Below are 23,019 nucleotides of genomic sequence, written 5' to 3' on the forward strand. Positions count from 1 at the left end.
GTCAAGTAAACAGTGACATGCACTGCATGTTTCACACTTGCTTTCTCAAGATGGAGCACGTAAGCCTGGCAACAACTGTAACGCATTTCAACTCACGTCTTGTTGGTCATGTGCCTAGAAAGACGCTCCTCGCAAGGAAACTTTTGCAGCGCACTTTTCGTCATGTTGTCAGAAGTTAAACAAGCACACAGGCACTTACAGTGCTTTCATAATTGTGGGGACAAAGGTTTTGATCGCTCGCCCGAACAGGGACTTGAACCCTGGACCCTCAGATTAAAAGTCTGATGCTCTACCGACTGAGCTATCCGGGCTCTGCTCAAGGTCCCCTGGTAGACGACCGAGTGTCAATTTCCTTGCCAACTTGGCGTCAACGGGACTCGCACCGGCAGTACGTTCTGAACATTTTGCTCGTGATGAGGATTTCGTCGCTGTGAATTCAGTTCTGAAAACCAAAGGATGGGGAGCCATCCTCAAGACTTCGTGGCGCAATGGTAGCGCGTCTGACTACAGATCAGAAGGTTGCGTGTTCAAATCACGTCGGGGTCAAGCGTTTGGCTCATGTGGGTTTGGCTCCCCTTCCTGTGGCCTTGCCTTTCTCTCTTTTTACTATCAACTCCAGCTCTTGAGGACTTCTGCCCGTGTTCATCATACAGCTCAGAACTCTTCTTCAGCTGAGCCTTTTATTTCGTTCACAGATCAGCAAGAGGATGATGTATATTTCTGTCAAGTAAACAGTGACATGCACTGCATGTTTCACACTTGCTTTCTCAAGATGGAGCACGTAAGCCTGGCAACAACTGTAACGCATTTCAACTCACGTCTTGTTGGTCATGTGCCTAGAAAGACGCTCCTCGCAAGGAAACTTTTGCAGCGCACTTTTCGTCATGTTGTCAGAAGTTAAACAAACACACAGCCGACAGGCACTTACAGTGCTTTCATAATTGTGGGGACAAAGGTTTTGATCGCTCGCCCGAACAGGGACTTGAACATTGGATCCTCAGATTAAAAGTCTGACGCTCTACCGACTGAGCTATCCGGGCTCTGCTCAAGGTCCTCTGGTAGACGACCGAGGGTCAATTTCCTTGCCAACTTGGCGTCAATGGGACTCGCACCGGCAGTACGTTTTGAACATTTTGCTCGTGATGAGGACTTCATCGCTGTGAATTCAGTTCTGAAAAACAAAGGATGGGGAGCCATCCTCAAGACCTCGTGGCGCAACGGTAGCGCGTCTGACTCCAGATTAGAAGGTTGCGTGTTCAAATCACGTCGGGGTCAAGCGTTTGGCTCATGTGGGTTTGGCTCCCCTTCCTGTGGCCTTGCCTTTCTCTCTTTTTACTATCAACTCCAGCTCTTGAGGACTTCTGCCCGTGTTCATCATACAGCTCAGAACTCTTCTTCAGCTGAGCCTTTTATTTCGTTCACAGATCAGCAAGAGGATGATGTATATTTCTGTCAAGTAAACAGTGACATGCACTGCATGTTTCACACTTGCTTTCTCAAGATGGAGCACATAAGCCTGGCAACAACTGTAACGCATTTCAACTCACGTCTTGTTGGTCATGTGCCTAGAAAGACGCTCCTCGCAAGGAAACTTTTGCAGCGCACTTTTCGTCATGTTGTCAGAAGTTAAACAAACACACAGCCGACAGGCACTTACAGTGCTTTCATAATTGTGGGGACAAAGGTTTTGATCGCTCGCCCGAACAGGGACTTGAACCCTGGACCCTCAGATTAAAAGTCTGATGCTCTACCGACTGAGCTATCCGGGCTCTGCTCGAGGTCCTCTGGTAGACGACCAAGTGTCAATTTCTTTGCCAACTTGGCGTCAACGGGACTCGCACCGGCAGTACGTTCTGAACATTTTGCTCGTGATGAGGACTTCGTCGCTGTGAATTCAGTTCTGAAAACCAAAGGATGGGGAGCCATCCTCAAGACCTCGTGGCGCAACGGTAGCGCGTCTGACTCCAGATCAGAAGGTTGCGTGTTCAAATCACGTCGGGGTCAAGCGTGTGGCTCATGTGGGTTTGGCTCCCCTTCCTGTGGCCTTGCCTTTCTCTCTTTTTACTATCAACTCCAGCTCTTGAGGACTTCTGCCCGTGTTCATCATACAGCTCAGAACTCTTCTTCAGCTGAGCCTTTTATTTCGTTCACAGATCAGCAAGAGGATGATGTATATTTCTGTCAAGTAAACAGTGACATGCACTGCATGTTTCACACTTGCTTTCTCAAGATGGAGCACGTAAGCCTGGCAACAACTGTAACGCATTTCAACTCACGTCTTGTTGGTCATGTGCCTAGAAAGACGCTCCTCGCAAGGAAACTTTTGCAGCGCACTTTTCGTCATGTTGTCAGAAGTTAAACAAACACACAGCCGACAGGCACTTACAGTGCTTTCATAATTGTGGGGACAAAGGTTTTGATCGCTCGCCCGAACAGGGACTTGAACATTGGATCCTCAGATTAAAAGTCTGACGCTCTACCGACTGAGCTATCCGGGCTCTGCTCAAGGTCCTCTGGTAGACGACCGAGGGTCAATTTCCTTGCCAACTTGGCGTCAATGGGACTCGCACCGGCAGTACGTTTTGAACATTTTGCTCGTGATGAGGACTTCATCGCTGTGAATTCAGTTCTGAAAAACAAAGGATGGGGAGCCATCCTCAAGACCTCGTGGCGCAACGGTAGCGCATCTGACTCCAGATTAGAAGGTTGCGTGTTCAAATCACGTCGGGGTCAAGCGTTTGGCTCATGTGGGTTTGGCTCCCCTTCCTGTGGCCTTGCCTTTCTCTCTTTTTACTATCAACTCCAGCTCTTGAGGACTTCTGCCCGTGTTCATCATACAGCTCAGAACTCTTCTTCAGCTGAGCCTTTTATTTCGTTCACAGATCAGCAAGAGGATGATGTATATTTCTGTCAAGTAAACAGTGACATGCACTGCATGTTTCACACTTGCTTTCTCAAGATGGAGCACATAAGCCTGTCAACAACTGTAACGCATTTCAACTCACGTCTTGTTGGTCATGTGCCTAGAAAGACGCTCCTCGCAAGGAAACTTTTGCAGCGCACTTTTCGTCATGTTGTCAGAAGTTAAACAAACACACAGCCGACAGGCACTTACAGTGCTTTCATAATTGTGGGGACAAAGGTTTTGATCGCTCGCCCAAACAGGGACTTGAACCCTGGACCCTCAGATTAAAAGTCTGATGCTCTACCAACTGAGCTATCCGGGCTCTGCTCGAGGTCCTCTGGTAGACGACCGAGTGTCAATTTCTTTGCCAACTTGGCGTCAACGGGACTCGCACCGGCAGTACGTTCTGAACATTTTGCTCGTGATGAGGACTTCGTCGCTGTGAATTCAGTTCTGAAAACCAAAGGATGGGGAGCCATCCTCAAGACCTCGTGGCGCAACGGTTGCGCGTCCGACTCCAGATCAGAAGGTTGCGTGTTCAAATCACGTCGGGGTCAAGCGTGTGGCTCATGTGGGTTTGGCTCCCCTTCCTGTGGCCTTGCCTTTCTCTCTTTTTACTATCAACTCCAGCTCTTGAGGACTTCTGCCCGTGTTCATCATACAGCTCAGAACTCTTCTTCAGCTGAGCCTTTTATTTCGTTCACAGATCAGCAAGAGGATGATGTATATTTCTGTCAAGTAAACAGTGACATGCACTGCATGTTTCACACTTGCTTTCTCAAGATGGAGCACGTAAGCCTGGCAACAACTGTAACGCATTTCAACTCACTTCTTGTTGGTCATGTGCCTAGAAAGACGCTCCTCGCAAGGAAACTTTTGCAGCGCACTTTTCGTCATGTTGTCAGAAGTTAAACAAACACACAGCCGACAGGCACTTACAGTGCTTTCATAATTGTGGGGACAAAGGTTTTGATCGCTCGCCCGAACAGGGACTTGAACATTGGATCCTCAGATTAAAAGTCTGACGCTCTACCGACTGAGCTATCCGGGCTCTGCTCAAGGTCCTCTGGTAGACGACCGAGGGTCAATTTCCTTGCCAACTTGGCGTCAATGGGACTCGCACCGGCAGTACGTTTTGAACATTTTGCTCGTGATGAGGACTTCATCGCTGTGAATTCAGTTCTGAAAAACAAAGGATGGGGAGCCATCCTTAAGACCTCGTGGCGCAACGGTAGCGCGTCTGACTCCAGATCAGAAGGTTGCGTGTTCAAATCACGTCGGGGTCAAGCGTTTGGCTCATGTGGGTTTGGCTCCCCTTCCTGTGGCCTTGCCTTTCTCTCTTTTTACTATCAACTCCAGCTCTTGAGGACTTCTGCCCGTGTTCATCATACAGCTCAGAACTCTTCTTCAGCTGAGCCTTTTATTTCGTTCACAGATCAGCAAGAGGATGATGTATATTTCTGTCAAGTAAACAGTGACATGCACTGCATGTTTCACACTTGCTTTCTCAAGATGGAGCACATAAGCCTGGCAACAACTGTAACGCATTTCAACTCACGTCTTGTTGGTCATGTGCCTAGAAAGACGCTCCTCGCAAGGAAACTTTTGCAGCGCACTTTTCGTCATGTTGTCAGAAGTTAAACAAACACACAGCCGACAGGCACTTACAGTGCTTTCATAATTGTGGGGACAAAGGTTTTGATCGCTCGCCCGAACAGGGACTTGAACCCTGGACCCTCAGATTAAAAGTCTGATGCTCTACCGACTGAGCTATCCGGGCTCTGCTCGAGGTCCTCTGGTAGACGACCGAGTGTCAATTTCTTTGCCAACTTGGCGTCAACGGGACTCGCACCGGCAGTACGTTCTGAACATTTTGCTCGTGATGAGGACTTCGTCGCTGTGAATTCAGTTCTGAAAACCAAAGGATGGGGAGCCATCCTCAAGACCTCGTGGCGCAACGGTAGCGCGTCTGACTCCAGATCAGAAGGTTGCGTGTTCAAATCACGTCGGGGTCAAGCGTGTGGCTCATGTGGGTTTGGCTCCCCTTCCTGTGGCCTTGCCTTTCTCTCTTTTTACTATCAACTCCAGCTCTTGAGGACTTCTGCCCGTGTTCATCATACAGCTCAGAACTCTTCTTCAGCTGAGCCTTTTATTTCGTTCACAGATCAGCAAGAGGATGATGTATATTTCTGTCAAGTAAACAGTGACATGCACTGCATGTTTCACACTTGCTTTCTCAAGATGGAGCACGTAAGCCTGGCAACAACTGTAACGCATTTCAACTCACGTCTTGTTGGTCATGTGCCTAGAAAGACGCTCCTCGCAAGGAAACTTTTGCAGCGCACTTTTCGTCATGTTGTCAGAAGTTAAACAAACACACAGCCGACAGGCACTTACAGTGCTTTCATAATTGTGGGGACAAAGGTTTTGATCGCTCGCCCGAACAGGGACTTGAACATTGGATCCTCAGATTAAAAGTCTGACGCTCTACCGACTGAGCTATCCGGGCTCTGCTCAAGGTCCTCTGGTAGACGACCGAGGGTCAATTTCCTTGCCAACTTGGCGTCAATGGGACTCGCACCGGCAGTACGTTTTGAACATTTTGCTCGTGATGAGGACTTCATCGCTGTGAATTCAGTTCTGAAAAACAAAGGATGGGGAGCCATCCTCAAGACCTCGTGGCGCAACGGTAGCGCGTCTGACTCCAGATCAGAAGGTTGCGTGTTCAAATCACGTCGGGGTCAAGCGTTTGGCTCATGTGGGTTTGGCTCCCCTTCCTGTGGCCTTGCCTTTCTCTCTTTTTACTATCAACTCCAGCTCTTGAGGACTTCTGCCCGTGTTCATCATACAGCTCAGAACTCTTCTTCAGCTGAGCCTTTTATTTCGTTCACAGATCAGCAAGAGGATGATGTATATTTCTGTCAAGTAAACAGTGACATGCACTGCATGTTTCACACTTGCTTTCTCAAGATGGAGCACATAAGCCTGGCAACAACTGTAACGCATTTCAACTCACGTCTTGTTGGTCATGTGCCTAGAAAGACGCTCCTCGCAAGGAAACTTTTGCAGCGCACTTTTCGTCATGTTGTCAGAAGTTAAACAAACACACAGCCGAAAGGCACTTACAGTGCTTTCATAATTGTGGGGACAAAGGTTTTGATCGCTCGCCCGAACAGGGACTTGAACCCTGGACCCTCAGATTAAAAGTCTGATGCTCTACCGACTGAGCTATCCGGGCTCTGCTCGAGGTCCTCTGGTAGACGACCGAGTGTCAATTTCTTTGCCAACTTTTTACTATCAACTCCAGCTCTTGAGGACTTCTGCCCGTGTTCATCATACAGCTCAGAACTCTTCTTCAGCTGAGCCTTTTATTTCGTTCACAGATCAGCAAGAGGATGATGTATATTTCTGTCAAGTAAACAGTGACATGCACTGCATGTTTCACACTTGCTTTCTCAAGATGGAGCACATAAGCCTGGCAACAACTGTAACGCATTTCAACTCACGTCTTGTTGGTCATGTGCCTAGAAAGACGCTCCTCGCAAGGAAACTTTTGCAGCGCACTTTTCGTCATGTTGTCAGAAGTTAAACAAACACACAGCCGACAGGCACTTACAGTGCTTTCATAATTGTGGGGACAAAGGTTTTGATCGCTCGCCCGAACAGGGACTTGAACCCTGGACCCTCAGATTAAAAGTCTGATGCTCTACCGACTGAGCTATCCGGGCTCTGCTCGAGGTCCTCTGGTAGACGACCGAGTGTCAATTTCTTTGCCAACTTGGCGTCAACGGGACTCGCACCGGCAGTACGTTCTGAACATTTTGCTCGTGATGAGGACTTCGTCGCTGTGAATTCAGTTCTGAAAACCAAAGGATGGGGAGCCATCCTCAAGACCTCGTGGCGCAACGGTAGCGCGTCTGACTCCAGATCAGAAGGTTGCGTGTTCAAATCACGTCGGGGTCAAGCGTGTGGCTCATGTGGGTTTGGCTCCCCTTCCTGTGGCCTTGCCTTTCTCTCTTTTTACTATCAACTCCAGCTCTTGAGGACTTCTGCCCGTGTTCATCATACAGCTCAGAACTCTTCTTCAGCTGAGCCTTTTATTTCGTTCACAGATCAGCAAGAGGATGATGTATATTTCTGTCAAGTAAACAGTGACATGCACTGCATGTTTCACACTTGCTTTCTCAAGATGGAGCACGTAAGCCTGGCAACAACTGTAACGCATTTCAACTCACGTCTTGTTGGTCATGTGCCTAGAAAGACGCTCCTCGCAAGGAAACTTTTGCAGCGCACTTTTCGTCATGTTGTCAGAAGTTAAACAAACACACAGCCGACAGGCACTTACAGTGCTTTCATAATTGTGGGGACAAAGGTTTTGATCGCTCGCCCGAACAGGGACTTGAACATTGGATCCTCAGATTAAAAGTCTGACGCTCTACCGACTGAGCTATCCGGGCTCTGCTCAAGGTCCTCTGGTAGACGACCGAGGGTCAATTTCCTTGCCAACTTGGCGTCAATGGGACTCGCACTGGCAGTACGTTTTGAACATTTTGCTCGTGATGAGGACTTCATCGCTGTGAGTTCAGTTCTGAAAAACAAAGGATGGGGAGCCATCCTCAAGACCTCGTGGCGCAACGGTAGCGCGTCTGACTCCAGATCAGAAGGTTGCGTGTTCAAATCACGTCGGGGTCAAGCGTTTGGCTCATGTGGGTTTGGCTCCCCTTCCTGTGGCCTTGCCTTTCTCTCTTTTTACTATCAACTCCAGCTCTTGAGGACTTCTGCCCGTGTTCATCATACAGCTCAGAACTCTTCTTCAGCTGAGCCTTTTATTTCGTTCACAGATCAGCAAGAGGATGATGTATATTTCTGTCAAGTAAACAGTGACATGCACTGCATGTTTCACACTTGCTTTCTCAAGATGGAGCACATAAGCCTGGCAACAACTGTAACGCATTTCAACTCACGTCTTGTTGGTCATGTGCCTAGAAAGACGCTCCTCGCAAGGAAACTTTTGCAGCGCACTTTTCGTCATGTTGTCAGAAGTTAAACAAACACACAGCCGACAGGCACTTACAGTGCTTTCATAATTGTGGGGACAAAGGTTTTGATCGCTCGCCCGAACAGGGACTTGAACCCTGGACCCTCAGATTAAAAGTCTGATGCTCTACCGACTGAGCTATCCGGGCTCTGCTCGAGGTCCTCTGGTAGACGACCGAGTGTCAATTTCTTTGCCAACTTGGCGTCAACGGGACTCGCACCGGCAGTACGTTCTGAACATTTTGCTCGTGATGAGGACTTCGTCGCTGTGAATTCAGTTCTGAAAACCAAAGGATGGGGAGCCATCCTCAAGACCTCGTGGCGCAACGGTAGCGCGTCTGACTCCAGATCAGAAGGTTGCGTGTTCAAATCACGTCGGGGTCAAGCGTGTGGCTCATGTGGGTTTGGCTCCCCTTCCTGTGGCCTTGCCTTTCTCTCTTTTTACTATCAACTCCAGCTCTTGAGGACTTCTGCCCGTGTTCATCATACAGCTCAGAACTCTTCTTCAGCTGAGCCTTTTATTTCGTTCACAGATCAGCAAGAGGATGATGTATATTTCTGTCAAGTAAACAGTGACATGCACTGCATGTTTCACACTTGCTTTCTCAAGATGGAGCACGTAAGCCTGGCAACAACTGTAACGCATTTCAACTCACGTCTTGTTGGTCATGTGCCTAGAAAGACGCTCCTCGCAAGGAAACTTTTGCAGCGCACTTTTCGTCATGTTGTCAGAAGTTAAACAAACACACAGCCGACAGGCACTTACAGTGCTTTCATAATTGTGGGGACAAAGGTTTTGATCGCTCGCCCGAACAGGGACTTGAACATTGGATCCTCAGATTAAAAGTCTGACGCTCTACCGACTGAGCTATCCGGGCTCTGCTCAAGGTCCTCTGGTAGACGACCGAGGGTCAATTTCCTTGCCAACTTGGCGTCAATGGGACTCGCACCGGCAGTACGTTTTGAACATTTTGCTCGTGATGAGGACTTCATCGCTGTGAATTCAGTTCTGAAAAACAAAGGATGGGGAGCCATCCTCAAGACTTCGTGGCGCAACGGTAGCGCGTCTGACTCCAGATCAGAAGGTTGCGTGTTCAAATCACGTCGGGGTCAAGCGTTTGGCTCATGTGGGTTTGGCTCCCCTTCCTGTGGCCTTGCCTTTCTCTCTTTTTACTATCAACTCCAGCTCTTGAGGACTTCTGCCCGTGTTCATCATACAGCTCAGAACTCTTCTTCAGCTGAGCCTTTTATTTCGTTCACAGATCAGCAAGAGGATGATGTATATTTCTGTCAAGTAAACAGTGACATGCACTGCATGTTTCACACTTGCTTTCTCAAGATGGAGCACATAAGCCTGGCAACAACTGTAACGCATTTCAACTCACGTCTTGTTGGTCATGTGCCTAGAAAGACGCTCCTCGCAAGGAAACTTTTGCAGCGCACTTTTCGTCATGTTGTCAGAAGTTAAACAAACACACAGCCGAAAGGCACTTACAGTGCTTTCATAATTGTGGGGACAAAGGTTTTGATCGCTCGCCCGAACAGGGACTTGAACCCTGGACCCTCAGATTAAAAGTCTGATGCTCTACCGACTGAGCTATCCGGGCTCTGCTCGAGGTCCTCTGGTAGACGACCGAGTGTCAATTTCTTTGCCAACTTGGCGTCAACGGGACTCGCACCGGCAGTACGTTCTGAACATTTTGCTCGTGATGAGGACTTCGTCGCTGTGAATTCAGTTCTGAAAACCAAAGGATGGGGAGCCATCCTCAAGACCTCGTGGCGCAACGGTAGCGCGTCTGACTCCAGATCAGAAGGTTGCGTGTTCAAATCACGTCGGGGTCAAGCGTGTGGCTCATGTGGGTTTGGCTCCCCTTCCTGTGGCCTTGCCTTTCTCTCTTTTTACTATCAACTCCAGCTCTTGAGGACTTCTGCCCGTGTTCATCATACAGCTCAGAACTCTTCTTCAGCTGAGCCTTTTATTTCGTTCACAGATCAGCAAGAGGATGATGTATATTTCTGTCAAGTAAACAGTGACATGCACTGCATGTTTCACACTTGCTTTCTCAAGATGGAGCACGTAAGCCTGGCAACAACTGTAACGCATTTCAACTCACGTCTTGTTGGTCATGTGCCTAGAAAGACGCTCCTCGCAAGGAAACTTTTGCAGCGCACTTTTCGTCATGTTGTCAGAAGTTAAACAAACACACAGCCGACAGGCACTTACAGTGCTTTCATAATTGTGGGGACAAAGGTTTTGATCGCTCGCCCGAACAGGGACTTGAACATTGGATCCTCAGATTAAAAGTCTGACGCTCTACCGACTGAGCTATCCGGGCTCTGCTCAAGGTCCTCTGGTAGACGACCGAGGGTCAATTTCCTTGCCAACTTGGCGTCAATGGGACTCGCACTGGCAGTACGTTTTGAACATTTTGCTCGTGATGAGGACTTCATCGCTGTGAGTTCAGTTCTGAAAAACAAAGGATGGGGAGCCATCCTCAAGACCTCGTGGCGCAACGGTAGCGCGTCTGACTCCAGATCAGAAGGTTGCGTGTTCAAATCACGTCGGGGTCAAGCGTTTGGCTCATGTGGGTTTGGCTCCCCTTCCTGTGGCCTTGCCTTTCTCTCTTTTTACTATCAACTCCAGCTCTTGAGGACTTCTGCCCGTGTTCATCATACAGCTCAGAACTCTTCTTCAGCTGAGCCTTTTATTTCGTTCACAGATCAGCAAGAGGATGATGTATATTTCTGTCAAGTAAACAGTGACATGCACTGCATGTTTCACACTTGCTTTCTCAAGATGGAGCACATAAGCCTGGCAACAACTGTAACGCATTTCAACTCACGTCTTGTTGGTCATGTGCCTAGAAAGACGCTCCTCGCAAGGAAACTTTTGCAGCGCACTTTTCGTCATGTTGTCAGAAGTTAAACAAACACACAGCCGACAGGCACTTACAGTGCTTTCATAATTGTGGGGACAAAGGTTTTGATCGCTCGCCCGAACAGGGACTTGAACCCTGGACCCTCAGATTAAAAGTCTGATGCTCTACCGACTGAGCTATCCGGGCTCTGCTCGAGGTCCTCTGGTAGACGACCGAGTGTCAATTTCTTTGCCAACTTGGCGTCAACGGGACTCGCACCGGCAGTACGTTCTGAACATTTTGCTCGTGATGAGGACTTCGTCGCTGTGAATTCAGTTCTGAAAACCAAAGGATGGGGAGCCATCCTCAAGACCTCGTGGCGCAACGGTAGCGCGTCTGACTCCAGATCAGAAGGTTGCGTGTTCAAATCACGTCGGGGTCAAGCGTGTGGCTCATGTGGGTTTGGCTCCCCTTCCTGTGGCCTTGCCTTTCTCTCTTTTTACTATCAACTCCAGCTCTTGAGGACTTCTGCCCGTGTTCATCATACAGCTCAGAACTCTTCTTCAGCTGAGCCTTTTATTTCGTTCACAGATCAGCAAGAGGATGATGTATATTTCTGTCAAGTAAACAGTGACATGCACTGCATGTTTCACACTTGCTTTCTCAAGATGGAGCACGTAAGCCTGGCAACAACTGTAACGCATTTCAACTCACGTCTTGTTGGTCATGTGCCTAGAAAGACGCTCCTCGCAAGGAAACTTTTGCAGCGCACTTTTCGTCATGTTGTCAGAAGTTAAACAAACACACAGCCGACAGGCACTTACAGTGCTTTCATAATTGTGGGGACAAAGGTTTTGATCGCTCGCCCGAACAGGGACTTGAACATTGGATCCTCAGATTAAAAGTCTGACGCTCTACCGACTGAGCTATCCGGGCTCTGCTCAAGGTCCTCTGGTAGACGACCGAGGGTCAATTTCCTTGCCAACTTGGCGTCAATGGGACTCGCACCGGCAGTACGTTTTGAACATTTTGCTCGTGATGAGGACTTCATCGCTGTGAATTCAGTTCTGAAAAACAAAGGATGGGGAGCCATCCTCAAGACCTCGTGGCGCAACGGTAGCGCGTCTGACTCCAGATCAGAAGGTTGCGTGTTCAAATCACGTCGGGGTCAAGCGTTTGGCTCATGTGGGTTTGGCTCCCCTTCCTGTGGCCTTGCCTTTCTCTCTTTTTACTATCAACTCCAGCTCTTGAGGACTTCTGCCCGTGTTCATCATACAGCTCAGAACTCTTCTTCAGCTGAGCCTTTTATTTCGTTCACAGATCAGCAAGAGGATGATGTATATTTCTGTCAAGTAAACAGTGACATGCACTGCATGTTTCACACTTGCTTTCTCAAGATGGAGCACATAAGCCTGGCAACAACTGTAACGCATTTCAACTCACGTCTTGTTGGTCATGTGCCTAGAAAGACGCTCCTCGCAAGGAAACTTTTGCAGCGCACTTTTCGTCATGTTGTCAGAAGTTAAACAAACACACAGCCGAAAGGCACTTACAGTGCTTTCATAATTGTGGGGACAAAGGTTTTGATCGCTCGCCCGAACAGGGACTTGAACCCTGGACCCTCAGATTAAAAGTCTGATGCTCTACCGACTGAGCTATCCGGGCTCTGCTCGAGGTCCTCTGGTAGACGACCGAGTGTCAATTTCTTTGCCAACTTTTTACTATCAACTCCAGCTCTTGAGGACTTCTGCCCGTGTTCATCATACAGCTCAGAACTCTTCTTCAGCTGAGCCTTTTATTTCGTTCACAGATCAGCAAGAGGATGATGTATATTTCTGTCAAGTAAACAGTGACATGCACTGCATGTTTCACACTTGCTTTCTCAAGATGGAGCACATAAGCCTGGCAACAACTGTAACGCATTTCAACTCACGTCTTGTTGGTCATGTGCCTAGAAAGACGCTCCTCGCAAGGAAACTTTTGCAGCGCACTTTTCGTCATGTTGTCAGAAGTTAAACAAACACACAGCCGACAGGCACTTACAGTGCTTTCATAATTGTGGGGACAAAGGTTTTGATCGCTCGCCCGAACAGGGACTTGAACCCTGGACCCTCAGATTAAAAGTCTGATGCTCTACCGACTGAGCTATCCGGGCTCTGCTCGAGGTCCTCTGGTAGACGACCGAGTGTCAATTTCTTTGCCAACTTGGCGTCAACGGGACTCGCACCGGCAGTACGTTCTGAACATTTTGCTCGTGATGAGGACTTCGTCGCTGTGAATTCAGTTCTGAAAACCAAAGGATGGGGAGCCATCCTCAAGACCTCGTGGCGCAACGGTAGCGCGTCTGACTCCAGATCAGAAGGTTGCGTGTTCAAATCACGTCGGGGTCAAGCGTGTGGCTCATGTGGGTTTGGCTCCCCTTCCTGTGGCCTTGCCTTTCTCTCTTTTTACTATCAACTCCAGCTCTTGAGGACTTCTGCCCGTGTTCATCATACAGCTCAGAACTCTTCTTCAGCTGAGCCTTTTATTTCGTTCACAGATCAGCAAGAGGATGATGTATATTTCTGTCAAGTAAACAGTGACATGCACTGCATGTTTCACACTTGCTTTCTCAAGATGGAGCACGTAAGCCTGGCAACAACTGTAACGCATTTCAACTCACGTCTTGTTGGTCATGTGCCTAGAAAGACGCTCCTCGCAAGGAAACTTTTGCAGCGCACTTTTCGTCATGTTGTCAGAAGTTAAACAAACACACAGCCGACAGGCACTTACAGTGCTTTCATAATTGTGGGGACAAAGGTTTTGATCGCTCGCCCGAACAGGGACTTGAACATTGGATCCTCAGATTAAAAGTCTGACGCTCTACCGACTGAGCTATCCGGGCTCTGCTCAAGGTCCTCTGGTAGACGACCGAGGGTCAATTTCCTTGCCAACTTGGCGTCAATGGGACTCGCACTGGCAGTACGTTTTGAACATTTTGCTCGTGATGAGGACTTCATCGCTGTGAGTTCAGTTCTGAAAAACAAAGGATGGGGAGCCATCCTCAAGACCTCGTGGCGCAACGGTAGCGCGTCTGACTCCAGATCAGAAGGTTGCGTGTTCAAATCACGTCGGGGTCAAGCGTTTGGCTCATGTGGGTTTGGCTCCCCTTCCTGTGGCCTTGCCTTTCTCTCTTTTTACTATCAACTCCAGCTCTTGAGGACTTCTGCCCGTGTTCATCATACAGCTCAGAACTCTTCTTCAGCTGAGCCTTTTATTTCGTTCACAGATCAGCAAGAGGATGATGTATATTTCTGTCAAGTAAACAGTGACATGCACTGCATGTTTCACACTTGCTTTCTCAAGATGGAGCACATAAGCCTGGCAACAACTGTAACGCATTTCAACTCACGTCTTGTTGGTCATGTGCCTAGAAAGACGCTCCTCGCAAGGAAACTTTTGCAGCGCACTTTTCGTCATGTTGTCAGAAGTTAAACAAACACACAGCCGACAGGCACTTACAGTGCTTTCATAATTGTGGGGACAAAGGTTTTGATCGCTCGCCCGAACAGGGACTTGAACCCTGGACCCTCAGATTAAAAGTCTGATGCTCTACCGACTGAGCTATCCGGGCTCTGCTCGAGGTCCTCTGGTAGACGACCGAGTGTCAATTTCTTTGCCAACTTGGCGTCAACGGGACTCGCACCGGCAGTACGTTCTGAACATTTTGCTCGTGATGAGGACTTCGTCGCTGTGAATTCAGTTCTGAAAACCAAAGGATGGGGAGCCATCCTCAAGACCTCGTGGCGCAACGGTAGCGCGTCTGACTCCAGATCAGAAGGTTGCGTGTTCAAATCACGTCGGGGTCAAGCGTGTGGCTCATGTGGGTTTGGCTCCCCTTCCTGTGGCCTTGCCTTTCTCTCTTTTTACTATCAACTCCAGCTCTTGAGGACTTCTGCCCGTGTTCATCATACAGCTCAGAACTCTTCTTCAGCTGAGCCTTTTATTTCGTTCACAGATCAGCAAGAGGATGATGTATATTTCTGTCAAGTAAACAGTGACATGCACTGCATGTTTCACACTTGCTTTCTCAAGATGGAGCACGTAAGCCTGGCAACAACTGTAACGCATTTCAACTCACGTCTTGTTGGTCATGTGCCTAGAAAGACGCTCCTCGCAAGGAAACTTTTGCAGCGCACTTTTCGTCATGTTGTCAGAAGTTAAACAAACACACAGCCGACAGGCACTTACAGTGCTTTCATAATTGTGGGGACAAAGGTTTTGATCGCTCGCCCGAACAGGGACTTGAACATTGGATCCTCAGATTAAAAGTCTGACGCTCTACCGACTGAGCTATCCGGGCTCTGCTCAAGGTCCTCTGGTAGACGACCGAGGGTCAATTTCCTTGCCAACTTGGCGTCAATGGGACTCGCACTGGCAGTACGTTTTGAACATTTTGCTCGTGATGAGGACTTCATCGCTGTGAGTTCAGTTCTGAAAAACAAAGGATGGGGAGCCATCCTCAAGACCTCGTGGCGCAACGGTAGCGCGTCTGACTCCAGATCAGAAGGTTGCGTGTTCAAATCACGTCGGGGTCAAGCGTTTGGCTCATGTGGGTTTGGCTCCCCTTCCTGTGGCCTTGCCTTTCTCTCTTTTTACTATCAACTCCAGCTCTTGAGGACTTCTGCCCGTGTTCATCATACAGCTCAGAACTCTTCTTCAGCTGAGCCTTTTATTTCGTTCACAGATCAGCAAGAGGATGATGTATATTTCTGTCAAGTAAACAGTGACATGCACTGCATGTTTCACACTTGCTTTCTCAAGATGGAGCACATAAGCCTGGCAACAACTGTAACGCATTTCAACTCACGTCTTGTTGGTCATGTGCCTAGAAAGACGCTCCTCGCAAGGAAACTTTTGCAGCGCACTTTTCGTCATGTTGTCAGAAGTTAAACAAACACACAGCCGACAGGCACTTACAGTGCTTTCATAATTGTGGGGACAAAGGTTTTGATCGCTCGCCCGAACAGGGACTTGAACCCTGGACCCTCAGATTAAAAGTCTGATGCTCTACCGACTGAGCTATCCGGGCTCTGCTCGAGGTCCTCTGGTAGACGACCGAGTGTCAATTTCTTTGCCAACTTGGCGTCAACGGGACTCGCACCGGCAGTACGTTCTGAACATTTTGCTCGTGATGAGGACTTCGTCGCTGTGAATTCAGTTCTGAAAACCAAAGGATGGGGAGCCATCCTCAAGACCTCGTGGCGCAACGGTAGCGCGTCTGACTCCAGATCAGAAGGTTGCGTGTTCAAATCACGTCGGGGTCAAGCGTGTGGCTCATGTGGGTTTGGCTCCCCTTCCTGTGGCCTTGCCTTTCTCTCTTTTTACTATCAACTCCAGCTCTTGAGGACTTCTGCCCGTGTTCATCATACAGCTCAGAACTCTTCTTCAGCTGAGCCTTTTATTTCGTTCACAGATCAGCAAGAGGATGATGTATATTTCTGTCAAGTAAACAGTGACATGCACTGCATGTTTCACACTTGCTTTCTCAAGATGGAGCACGTAAGCCTGGCAACAACTGTAACGCATTTCAACTCACGTCTTGTTGGTCATGTGCCTAGAAAGACGCTCCTCGCAAGGAAACTTTTGCAGCGCACTTTTCGTCATGTTGTCAGAAGTTAAACAAACACACAGCCGACAGGCACTTACAGTGCTTTCATAATTGTGGGGACAAAGGTTTTGATCGCTCGCCCGAACAGGGACTTGAACATTGGATCCTCAGATTAAAAGTCTGACGCTCTACCGACTGAGCTATCCGGGCTCTGCTCAAGGTCCTCTGGTAGACGACCGAGGGTCAATTTCCTTGCCAACTTGGCGTCAATGGGACTCGCACCGGCAGTACGTTTTGAACATTTTGCTCGTGATGAGGACTTCATCGCTGTGAATTCAGTTCTGAAAAACAAAGGATGGGGAGCCATCCTCAAGACCTCGTGGCGCAACGGTAGCGCGTCTGACTCCAGATCAGAAGGTTGCGTGTTCAAATCACGTCGGGGTCAAGCGTTTGGCTCATGTGGGTTTGGCTCCCCTTCCTGTGGCCTTGCCTTTCTCTCTTTTTACTATCAACTCCAGCTCTTGAGGACTTCTGCCCGTGTTCATCATACAGCTCAGAACTCTTCTTCAGCTGAGCCTTTTATTTCGTTCACAGATCAGCAAGAGGATGATGTATATTTCTGTCAAGTAAACAGTGACATGCACTGCATGTTTCACACTTGCTTTCTCAAGATGGAGCACATAAGCCTGGCAACAACTGTAACGCATTTCAACTCACGTCTTGTTGGTCATGTGCCTAGAAAGACGCTCCTCGCAAGGAAACTTTTGCAGCGCACTTTTCGTCATGTTGTCAGAAGTTAAACAAACACACAGCCGAAAGGCACTTACAGTGCTTTCATAAATGTGGGGACAAAGGTTTTGATCGCTCGCCCGAACAGGGACTTGAACCCTGGACCCTCAGATTAAAAGTCTGATGCTCTACCGACTGAGCTATCCGGGCTCTGCTCGAGGTCCTCTGGTAGACGACCGAGTGTCAATTTCTTTGCCAACTTTTTACTATCAACTCCAGCTCTTGAGGACTTCTGCCCGTGTTCATCATACAGCTCAGAACTCTTCTTCAGCTGAGCCTTTTATTTCGTTCACAGATCAGCAAGAGGATGATGTATATTTCTGTCAAGTAAACAGTGACATGCACTGCATGTTTCACACTTGCTTTCTCAAGATGGAGCACATAAGCCTGGCAACAACTGTAACGCATTTCAACTCACGTCTTGTTGGTCATGTGCCTAGAAAGACGCTCCTCGCAAGGAAACTTTTGCAGCGCACTTTTCGTCATGTTGTCAGAAGTTAAACAAACACACAGCCGACAGGCACTTACAGTGCTTTCATAATTGTGGGGACAAAGGTTTTGATCGCTCGCCCGAACAGGGAATTGAACCCTGGACCCTCAGATTAAAAGTCTGATGCTCTACCGACTGAGCTATCCGGGCTCTGCTCGAGGTCCTCTGGTAGACGACCGAGTGTCAATTTCTTTGCCAACTTGGCGTCAACGGGACTCGCACCGGCAGTACGTTCTGAACATTTTGCTCGTGATGAGGACTTCGTCGCTGTGAATTCAGTTCTGAAAACCAAAGGATGGGGAGCCATCCTCAAGACCTCGTGGCGCAACGGTAGAGCGTCTGACTCCAGATCAGAAGGTTGCGTGTTCAAATCACGTCGGGGTCAAGCGTGTGGCTCATGTGGGTTTGGCTCCCCTTCCTGTGGCCTTGCCTTTCTCTCTTTTTACTATCAACTCCAGCTCTTGAGGACTTCTGCCCGTGTTCATCATACAGCTCAGAACTCTTCTTCAGCTGAGCCTTTTATTTCGTTCACAGATCAGCAAGAGGATGATGTATATTTCTGTCAAGTAAACAGTGACATGCACTGCATGTTTCACACTTGCTTTCTCAAGATGGAGCACGTAAGCCTGGCAACAACTGTAACGCATTTCAACTCACGTCTTGTTGGTCATGTGCCTAGAAAGACGCTCCTCGCAAGGAAACTTTTGCAGCGCACTTTTCGTCATGTTGTCAGAAGTTAAACAAACACACAGCCGACAGGCACTTACAGTGCTTTCATAATTGTGGGGACAAAGGTTTTGATCGCTCGCCCGAACAGGGACTTGAACATTGGATCCTCAGATTAAAAGTCTGACGCTCTACCGACTGAGCTATCCGGGCTCTGCTCAAGGTCCTCTGGTAGACGACCGAGGGTCAATTTCCTTGCCAACTTGGCGTCAATGGGACTCGCACTGGCAGTACGTTTTGAACATTTTGCTCGTGATGAGGACTTCATCGCTGTGAGTTCAGTTCTGAAAAACAAAGGATGGGGAGCCATCCTCAAGACCTCGTGGCGCAACGGTAGCGCGTCTGACTCCAGATCAGAAGGTTGCGTGTTCAAATCACGTCGGGGTCAAGCGTTTGGCTCATGTGGGTTTGGCTCCCCTTCCTGTGGCCTTGCCTTTCTCTCTTTTTACTATCAACTCCAGCTCTTGAGGACTTCTGCCCGTGTTCATCATACAGCTCAGAACTCTTCTTCAGCTGAGCCTTTTATTTCGTTCACAGATCAGCAAGAGGATGATGTATATTTCTGTCAAGTAAACAGTGACATGCACTGCATGTTTCACACTTGCTTTCTCAAGATGGAGCACATAAGCCTGGCAACAACTGTAACGCATTTCAACTCACGTCTTGTTGGTCATGTGCCTAGAAAGACGCTCCTCGCAAGGAAACTTTTGCAGCGCACTTTTCGTCATGTTGTCAGAAGTTAAACAAACACACAGCCGACAGGCACTTACAGTGCTTTCATAATTGTGGGGACAAAGGTTTTGATCGCTCGCCCGAACAGGGACTTGAACCCTGGACCCTCAGATTAAAAGTCTGATGCTCTACCGACTGAGCTATCCGGGCTCTGCTCGAGGTCCTCTGGTAGACGACCGAGTGTCAATTTCTTTGCCAACTTGGCGTCAACGGGACTCGCACCGGCAGTACGTTCTGAACATTTTGCTCGTGATGAGGACTTCGTCGCTGTGAATTCAGTTCTGAAAACCAAAGGATGGGGAGCCATCCTCAAGACCTCGTGGCGCAACGGTAGCGCGTCTGACTCCAGATCAGAAGGTTGCGTGTTCAAATCACGTCGGGGTCAAGCGTGTGGCTCATGTGGGTTTGGCTCCCCTTCCTGTGGCCTTGCCTTTCTCTCTTTTTACTATCAACTCCAGCTCTTGAGGACTTCTGCCCGTGTTCATCATACAGCTCAGAACTCTTCTTCAGCTGAGCCTTTTATTTCGTTCACAGATCAGCAAGAGGATGATGTATATTTCTGTCAAGTAAACAGTGACATGCACTGCATGTTTCACACTTGCTTTCTCAAGATGGAGCACGTAAGCCTGGCAACAACTGTAACGCATTTCAACTCACGTCTTGTTGGTCATGTGCCTAGAAAGACGCTCCTCGCAAGGAAACTTTTGCAGCGCACTTTTCGTCATGTTGTCAGAAGTTAAACAAACACACAGCCGACAGGCACTTACAGTGCTTTCATAATTGTGGGGACAAAGGTTTTGATCGCTCGCCCGAACAGGGACTTGAACATTGGATCCTCAGATTAAAAGTCTGACGCTCTACCGACTGAGCTATCCGGGCTCTGCTCAAGGTCCTCTGGTAGACGACCGAGGGTCAATTTCCTTGCCAACTTGGCGTCAATGGGACTCGCACTGGCAGTACGTTTTGAACATTTTGCTCGTGATGAGGACTTCATCGCTGTGAGTTCAGTTCTGAAAAACAAAGGATGGGGAGCCATCCTCAAGACCTCGTGGCGCAATGGTAGCGCGTCTGACTCCAGATCAGAAGGTTGCGTGTTCAAATCACGTCGGGGTCAAGCGTTTGGCTCATGTGGGTTTGGCTCCCCTTCCTGTGGCCTTGCCTTTCTCTCTTTTTACTATCAACTCCAGCTCTTGAGGACTTCTGCCCGTGTTCATCATACAGCTCAGAACTCTTCTTCAGCTGAGCCTTTTATTTCGTTCACAGATCAGCAAGAGGATGATGTATATTTCTGTCAAGTAAACAGTGACATGCACTGCATGTTTCACACTTGCTTTCTCAAGATGGAGCACATAAGCCTGGCAACAACTGTAACGCATTTCAACTCACGTCTTGTTGGTCATGTGCCTAGAAAGACGCTCCTCGCAAGGAAACTTTTGCAGCGCACTTTTCGTCATGTTGTCAGAAGTTAAACAAACACACAGCCGACAGGCACTTACAGTGCTTTCATAATTGTGGGGACAAAGGTTTTGATCGCTCGCCCGAACAGGGACTTGAACCCTGGACCCTCAGATTAAAAGTCTGATGCTCTACCGACTGAGCTATCCGGGCTCTGCTCGAGGTCCTCTGGTAGACGACCGAGTGTCAATTTCTTTGCCAACTTGGCGTCAACGGGACTCGCACCGGCAGTACGTTCTGAACATTTTGCTCGTGATGAGGACTTCGTCGCTGTGAATTCAGTTCTGAAAACCAAAGGATGGGGAGCCATCCTCAAGACCTCGTGGCGCAACGGTAGCGCGTCTGACTCCAGATCAGAAGGTTGCGTGTTCAAATCACGTCGGGGTCAAGCGTGTGGCTCATGTGGGTTTGGCTCCCCTTCCTGTGGCCTTGCCTTTCTCTCTTTTTACTATCAACTCCAGCTCTTGAGGACTTCTGCCCGTGTTCATCATACAGCTCAGAACTCTTCTTCAGCTGAGCCTTTTATTTCGTTCACAGATCAGCAAGAGGATGATGTATATTTCTGTCAAGTAAACAGTGACATGCACTGCATGTTTCACACTTGCTTTCTCAAGATGGAGCACGTAAGCCTGGCAACAACTGTAACGCATTTCAACTCACGTCTTGTTGGTCATGTGCCTAGAAAGACGCTCCTCGCAAGGAAACTTTTGCAGCGCACTTTTCGTCATGTTGTCAGAAGTTAAACAAACACACAGCCGACAGGCACTTACAGTGCTTTCATAATTGTGGGGACAAAGGTTTTGATCGCTCGCCCGAACAGGGACTTGAACATTGGATCCTCAGATTAAAAGTCTGACGCTCTACCGACTGAGCTATCCGGGCTCTGCTCAAGGTCCTCTGGTAGACGACCGAGGGTCAATTTCCTTGCCAACTTGGCGTCAATGGGACTCGCACCGGCAGTACGTTTTGAACATTTTGCTCGTGATGAGGACTTCATCGCTGTGAATTCAGTTCTGAAAAACAAAGGATGGGGAGCCATCCTCAAGACCTTGTGGCGCAACGGTAGCGCGTCTGACTCCAGGTCAGAAGGTTGCGTGTTCAAATCACGTCGGGGTCAAGCGTTTGGCTCATGTGGGTTTGGCTCCCCTTCCTGTGGCCTTGCCTTTCTCTCTTTTTACTATCAACTCCAGCTCTTGAGGACTTCTGCCCGTGTTCATCATACAGCTCAGAACTCTTCTTCAGCTGAGCCTTTTATTTCGTTCACAGATCAGCAAGAGGATGATGTATATTTCTGTCAAGTAAACAGTGACATGCACTGCATGTTTCACACTTGCTTTCTCAAGATGGAGCACGTAAGCCTGGCAACAACTGTAACGCATTTCAACTCACGTCTTGTTGGTCATGTGCCTAGAAAGACGCTCCTCGCAAGGAAACTTTTGCAGCGCACTTTTCGTCATGTTGTCAGAAGTTAAACAAACACACAGCCGACAGGCACTTACAGTGCTTTCATAATTGTGGGGACAAAGGTTTTGATCGCTCGCCCGAACAGGGACTTGAACATTGGATCCTCAGATTAAAAGTCTGACGCTCTACCGACTGAGCTATCCGGGCTCTGCTCAAGGTCCTCTGGTAGACGACCGAGGGTCAATTTCCTTGCCAACTTGGCGTCAATGGGACTCGCACCGGCAGTACGTTTTGAACATTTTGCTCGTGATGAGGACTTCATCGCTGTGAATTCAGTTCTGAAAAACAAAGGATGGGGAGCCATCCTCAAGACCTCGTGGCGCAACGGTAGCGCGTCTGACTCCAGATCAGAAGGTTGCGTGTTCAAATCACGTCGGGGTCAAGCGTTTGGCTCATGTGGGTTTGGCTCCCCTTCCTGTGGCCTTGCCTTTCTCTCTTTTTACTATCAACTCCAGCTCTTGAGGACTTCTGCCCGTGTTCATCATACAGCTCAGAACTCTTCTTCAGCTGAGCCTTTTATTTCGTTCACAGATCAGCAAGAGGATGATGTATATTTCTGTCAAGTAAACAGTGACATGCACTGCATGTTTCACACTTGCTTTCTCAAGATGGAGCACATAAGCCTGGCAACAACTGTAACGCATTTCAACTCACGTCTTGTTGGTCATGTGCCTAGAAAGACGCTCCTCGCAAGGAAACTTTTGCAGCGCACTTTTCGTCATGTTGTCAGAAGTTAAACAAACACACAGCCGAAAGGCACTTACAGTGCTTTCATAAATGTGGGGACAAAGGTTTTGATCGCTCGCCCGAACAGGGACTTGAACCCTGGACCCTCAGATTAAAAGTCTGATGCTCTACCGACTGAGCTATCCGGGCTCTGCTCGAGGTCCTCTGGTAGACGACCGAGTGTCAATTTCTTTGCCAACTTTTTACTATCAACTCCAGCTCTTGAGGACTTCTGCCCGTGTTCATC

The 23,019-nt window shown here is 48.6% G+C and overlaps 44 non-coding genes across 44 annotated transcripts; 26 read left to right on the forward strand and 18 right to left on the reverse strand.

The window, feature by feature from the left end:
- Positions 1–238: 238 nt before the first annotated feature.
- Positions 239–311, reverse strand: trnak-uuu (transfer RNA lysine (anticodon UUU)). Its single transcript has one exon. It is a non-coding gene; the product is annotated as a tRNA-Lys (tRNA).
- Positions 312–474: 163 nt separating this feature from the next.
- trnac-aca (transfer RNA cysteine (anticodon ACA)) lies at positions 475–546 on the forward strand. The gene has a single exon. It is a non-coding gene; the product is annotated as a tRNA-Cys (tRNA).
- Positions 547–1,203: 657 nt separating this feature from the next.
- trnaw-cca (transfer RNA tryptophan (anticodon CCA)) lies at positions 1,204–1,275 on the forward strand. Its single transcript has one exon. It is a non-coding gene; the product is annotated as a tRNA-Trp (tRNA).
- Positions 1,276–1,696: 421 nt separating this feature from the next.
- Positions 1,697–1,769, reverse strand: trnak-uuu (transfer RNA lysine (anticodon UUU)). The gene has a single exon. It is a non-coding gene; the product is annotated as a tRNA-Lys (tRNA).
- Positions 1,770–1,932: 163 nt separating this feature from the next.
- trnaw-cca (transfer RNA tryptophan (anticodon CCA)) lies at positions 1,933–2,004 on the forward strand. The gene has a single exon. It is a non-coding gene; the product is annotated as a tRNA-Trp (tRNA).
- A 657-nt stretch (positions 2,005–2,661) lies between these two features.
- On the forward strand, positions 2,662–2,733 carry trnaw-cca (transfer RNA tryptophan (anticodon CCA)). The gene has a single exon. It is a non-coding gene; the product is annotated as a tRNA-Trp (tRNA).
- A 421-nt stretch (positions 2,734–3,154) lies between these two features.
- Positions 3,155–3,227, reverse strand: trnak-uuu (transfer RNA lysine (anticodon UUU)). The gene has a single exon. It is a non-coding gene; the product is annotated as a tRNA-Lys (tRNA).
- An 892-nt stretch (positions 3,228–4,119) lies between these two features.
- On the forward strand, positions 4,120–4,191 carry trnaw-cca (transfer RNA tryptophan (anticodon CCA)). The gene has a single exon. It is a non-coding gene; the product is annotated as a tRNA-Trp (tRNA).
- Positions 4,192–4,612: 421 nt separating this feature from the next.
- On the reverse strand, positions 4,613–4,685 carry trnak-uuu (transfer RNA lysine (anticodon UUU)). Its single transcript has one exon. It is a non-coding gene; the product is annotated as a tRNA-Lys (tRNA).
- Positions 4,686–4,848: 163 nt separating this feature from the next.
- On the forward strand, positions 4,849–4,920 carry trnaw-cca (transfer RNA tryptophan (anticodon CCA)). The gene has a single exon. It is a non-coding gene; the product is annotated as a tRNA-Trp (tRNA).
- A 657-nt stretch (positions 4,921–5,577) lies between these two features.
- Positions 5,578–5,649, forward strand: trnaw-cca (transfer RNA tryptophan (anticodon CCA)). The gene has a single exon. It is a non-coding gene; the product is annotated as a tRNA-Trp (tRNA).
- Positions 5,650–6,070: 421 nt separating this feature from the next.
- On the reverse strand, positions 6,071–6,143 carry trnak-uuu (transfer RNA lysine (anticodon UUU)). The gene has a single exon. It is a non-coding gene; the product is annotated as a tRNA-Lys (tRNA).
- A 417-nt stretch (positions 6,144–6,560) lies between these two features.
- trnak-uuu (transfer RNA lysine (anticodon UUU)) lies at positions 6,561–6,633 on the reverse strand. The gene has a single exon. It is a non-coding gene; the product is annotated as a tRNA-Lys (tRNA).
- A 163-nt stretch (positions 6,634–6,796) lies between these two features.
- trnaw-cca (transfer RNA tryptophan (anticodon CCA)) lies at positions 6,797–6,868 on the forward strand. The gene has a single exon. It is a non-coding gene; the product is annotated as a tRNA-Trp (tRNA).
- A 657-nt stretch (positions 6,869–7,525) lies between these two features.
- trnaw-cca (transfer RNA tryptophan (anticodon CCA)) lies at positions 7,526–7,597 on the forward strand. Its single transcript has one exon. It is a non-coding gene; the product is annotated as a tRNA-Trp (tRNA).
- Positions 7,598–8,018: 421 nt separating this feature from the next.
- Positions 8,019–8,091, reverse strand: trnak-uuu (transfer RNA lysine (anticodon UUU)). The gene has a single exon. It is a non-coding gene; the product is annotated as a tRNA-Lys (tRNA).
- Positions 8,092–8,254: 163 nt separating this feature from the next.
- trnaw-cca (transfer RNA tryptophan (anticodon CCA)) lies at positions 8,255–8,326 on the forward strand. Its single transcript has one exon. It is a non-coding gene; the product is annotated as a tRNA-Trp (tRNA).
- A 657-nt stretch (positions 8,327–8,983) lies between these two features.
- On the forward strand, positions 8,984–9,055 carry trnaw-cca (transfer RNA tryptophan (anticodon CCA)). Its single transcript has one exon. It is a non-coding gene; the product is annotated as a tRNA-Trp (tRNA).
- Positions 9,056–9,476: 421 nt separating this feature from the next.
- trnak-uuu (transfer RNA lysine (anticodon UUU)) lies at positions 9,477–9,549 on the reverse strand. The gene has a single exon. It is a non-coding gene; the product is annotated as a tRNA-Lys (tRNA).
- A 163-nt stretch (positions 9,550–9,712) lies between these two features.
- Positions 9,713–9,784, forward strand: trnaw-cca (transfer RNA tryptophan (anticodon CCA)). The gene has a single exon. It is a non-coding gene; the product is annotated as a tRNA-Trp (tRNA).
- A 657-nt stretch (positions 9,785–10,441) lies between these two features.
- Positions 10,442–10,513, forward strand: trnaw-cca (transfer RNA tryptophan (anticodon CCA)). The gene has a single exon. It is a non-coding gene; the product is annotated as a tRNA-Trp (tRNA).
- A 421-nt stretch (positions 10,514–10,934) lies between these two features.
- trnak-uuu (transfer RNA lysine (anticodon UUU)) lies at positions 10,935–11,007 on the reverse strand. Its single transcript has one exon. It is a non-coding gene; the product is annotated as a tRNA-Lys (tRNA).
- A 163-nt stretch (positions 11,008–11,170) lies between these two features.
- Positions 11,171–11,242, forward strand: trnaw-cca (transfer RNA tryptophan (anticodon CCA)). Its single transcript has one exon. It is a non-coding gene; the product is annotated as a tRNA-Trp (tRNA).
- A 657-nt stretch (positions 11,243–11,899) lies between these two features.
- Positions 11,900–11,971, forward strand: trnaw-cca (transfer RNA tryptophan (anticodon CCA)). Its single transcript has one exon. It is a non-coding gene; the product is annotated as a tRNA-Trp (tRNA).
- Positions 11,972–12,392: 421 nt separating this feature from the next.
- trnak-uuu (transfer RNA lysine (anticodon UUU)) lies at positions 12,393–12,465 on the reverse strand. Its single transcript has one exon. It is a non-coding gene; the product is annotated as a tRNA-Lys (tRNA).
- A 417-nt stretch (positions 12,466–12,882) lies between these two features.
- Positions 12,883–12,955, reverse strand: trnak-uuu (transfer RNA lysine (anticodon UUU)). Its single transcript has one exon. It is a non-coding gene; the product is annotated as a tRNA-Lys (tRNA).
- Positions 12,956–13,118: 163 nt separating this feature from the next.
- trnaw-cca (transfer RNA tryptophan (anticodon CCA)) lies at positions 13,119–13,190 on the forward strand. Its single transcript has one exon. It is a non-coding gene; the product is annotated as a tRNA-Trp (tRNA).
- Positions 13,191–13,847: 657 nt separating this feature from the next.
- trnaw-cca (transfer RNA tryptophan (anticodon CCA)) lies at positions 13,848–13,919 on the forward strand. The gene has a single exon. It is a non-coding gene; the product is annotated as a tRNA-Trp (tRNA).
- A 421-nt stretch (positions 13,920–14,340) lies between these two features.
- Positions 14,341–14,413, reverse strand: trnak-uuu (transfer RNA lysine (anticodon UUU)). The gene has a single exon. It is a non-coding gene; the product is annotated as a tRNA-Lys (tRNA).
- A 163-nt stretch (positions 14,414–14,576) lies between these two features.
- Positions 14,577–14,648, forward strand: trnaw-cca (transfer RNA tryptophan (anticodon CCA)). The gene has a single exon. It is a non-coding gene; the product is annotated as a tRNA-Trp (tRNA).
- A 657-nt stretch (positions 14,649–15,305) lies between these two features.
- trnaw-cca (transfer RNA tryptophan (anticodon CCA)) lies at positions 15,306–15,377 on the forward strand. The gene has a single exon. It is a non-coding gene; the product is annotated as a tRNA-Trp (tRNA).
- A 421-nt stretch (positions 15,378–15,798) lies between these two features.
- Positions 15,799–15,871, reverse strand: trnak-uuu (transfer RNA lysine (anticodon UUU)). The gene has a single exon. It is a non-coding gene; the product is annotated as a tRNA-Lys (tRNA).
- A 163-nt stretch (positions 15,872–16,034) lies between these two features.
- On the forward strand, positions 16,035–16,106 carry trnaw-cca (transfer RNA tryptophan (anticodon CCA)). The gene has a single exon. It is a non-coding gene; the product is annotated as a tRNA-Trp (tRNA).
- Positions 16,107–16,763: 657 nt separating this feature from the next.
- On the forward strand, positions 16,764–16,835 carry trnaw-cca (transfer RNA tryptophan (anticodon CCA)). The gene has a single exon. It is a non-coding gene; the product is annotated as a tRNA-Trp (tRNA).
- A 421-nt stretch (positions 16,836–17,256) lies between these two features.
- trnak-uuu (transfer RNA lysine (anticodon UUU)) lies at positions 17,257–17,329 on the reverse strand. Its single transcript has one exon. It is a non-coding gene; the product is annotated as a tRNA-Lys (tRNA).
- A 417-nt stretch (positions 17,330–17,746) lies between these two features.
- On the reverse strand, positions 17,747–17,819 carry trnak-uuu (transfer RNA lysine (anticodon UUU)). Its single transcript has one exon. It is a non-coding gene; the product is annotated as a tRNA-Lys (tRNA).
- Positions 17,820–18,711: 892 nt separating this feature from the next.
- On the forward strand, positions 18,712–18,783 carry trnaw-cca (transfer RNA tryptophan (anticodon CCA)). Its single transcript has one exon. It is a non-coding gene; the product is annotated as a tRNA-Trp (tRNA).
- A 421-nt stretch (positions 18,784–19,204) lies between these two features.
- Positions 19,205–19,277, reverse strand: trnak-uuu (transfer RNA lysine (anticodon UUU)). Its single transcript has one exon. It is a non-coding gene; the product is annotated as a tRNA-Lys (tRNA).
- A 163-nt stretch (positions 19,278–19,440) lies between these two features.
- On the forward strand, positions 19,441–19,512 carry trnaw-cca (transfer RNA tryptophan (anticodon CCA)). The gene has a single exon. It is a non-coding gene; the product is annotated as a tRNA-Trp (tRNA).
- A 657-nt stretch (positions 19,513–20,169) lies between these two features.
- trnaw-cca (transfer RNA tryptophan (anticodon CCA)) lies at positions 20,170–20,241 on the forward strand. Its single transcript has one exon. It is a non-coding gene; the product is annotated as a tRNA-Trp (tRNA).
- Positions 20,242–20,662: 421 nt separating this feature from the next.
- trnak-uuu (transfer RNA lysine (anticodon UUU)) lies at positions 20,663–20,735 on the reverse strand. The gene has a single exon. It is a non-coding gene; the product is annotated as a tRNA-Lys (tRNA).
- Positions 20,736–20,898: 163 nt separating this feature from the next.
- On the forward strand, positions 20,899–20,970 carry trnaw-cca (transfer RNA tryptophan (anticodon CCA)). Its single transcript has one exon. It is a non-coding gene; the product is annotated as a tRNA-Trp (tRNA).
- A 1,386-nt stretch (positions 20,971–22,356) lies between these two features.
- Positions 22,357–22,428, forward strand: trnaw-cca (transfer RNA tryptophan (anticodon CCA)). Its single transcript has one exon. It is a non-coding gene; the product is annotated as a tRNA-Trp (tRNA).
- A 421-nt stretch (positions 22,429–22,849) lies between these two features.
- trnak-uuu (transfer RNA lysine (anticodon UUU)) lies at positions 22,850–22,922 on the reverse strand. The gene has a single exon. It is a non-coding gene; the product is annotated as a tRNA-Lys (tRNA).
- Between the last annotated feature and the right edge of the window lie 97 nt (positions 22,923–23,019).

This window comes from Hoplias malabaricus, chromosome 14 (assembly GCF_029633855.1).
Source record: "Hoplias malabaricus isolate fHopMal1 chromosome 14, fHopMal1.hap1, whole genome shotgun sequence".
NCBI lineage: Eukaryota > Metazoa > Chordata > Actinopteri > Characiformes > Erythrinidae > Hoplias > Hoplias malabaricus.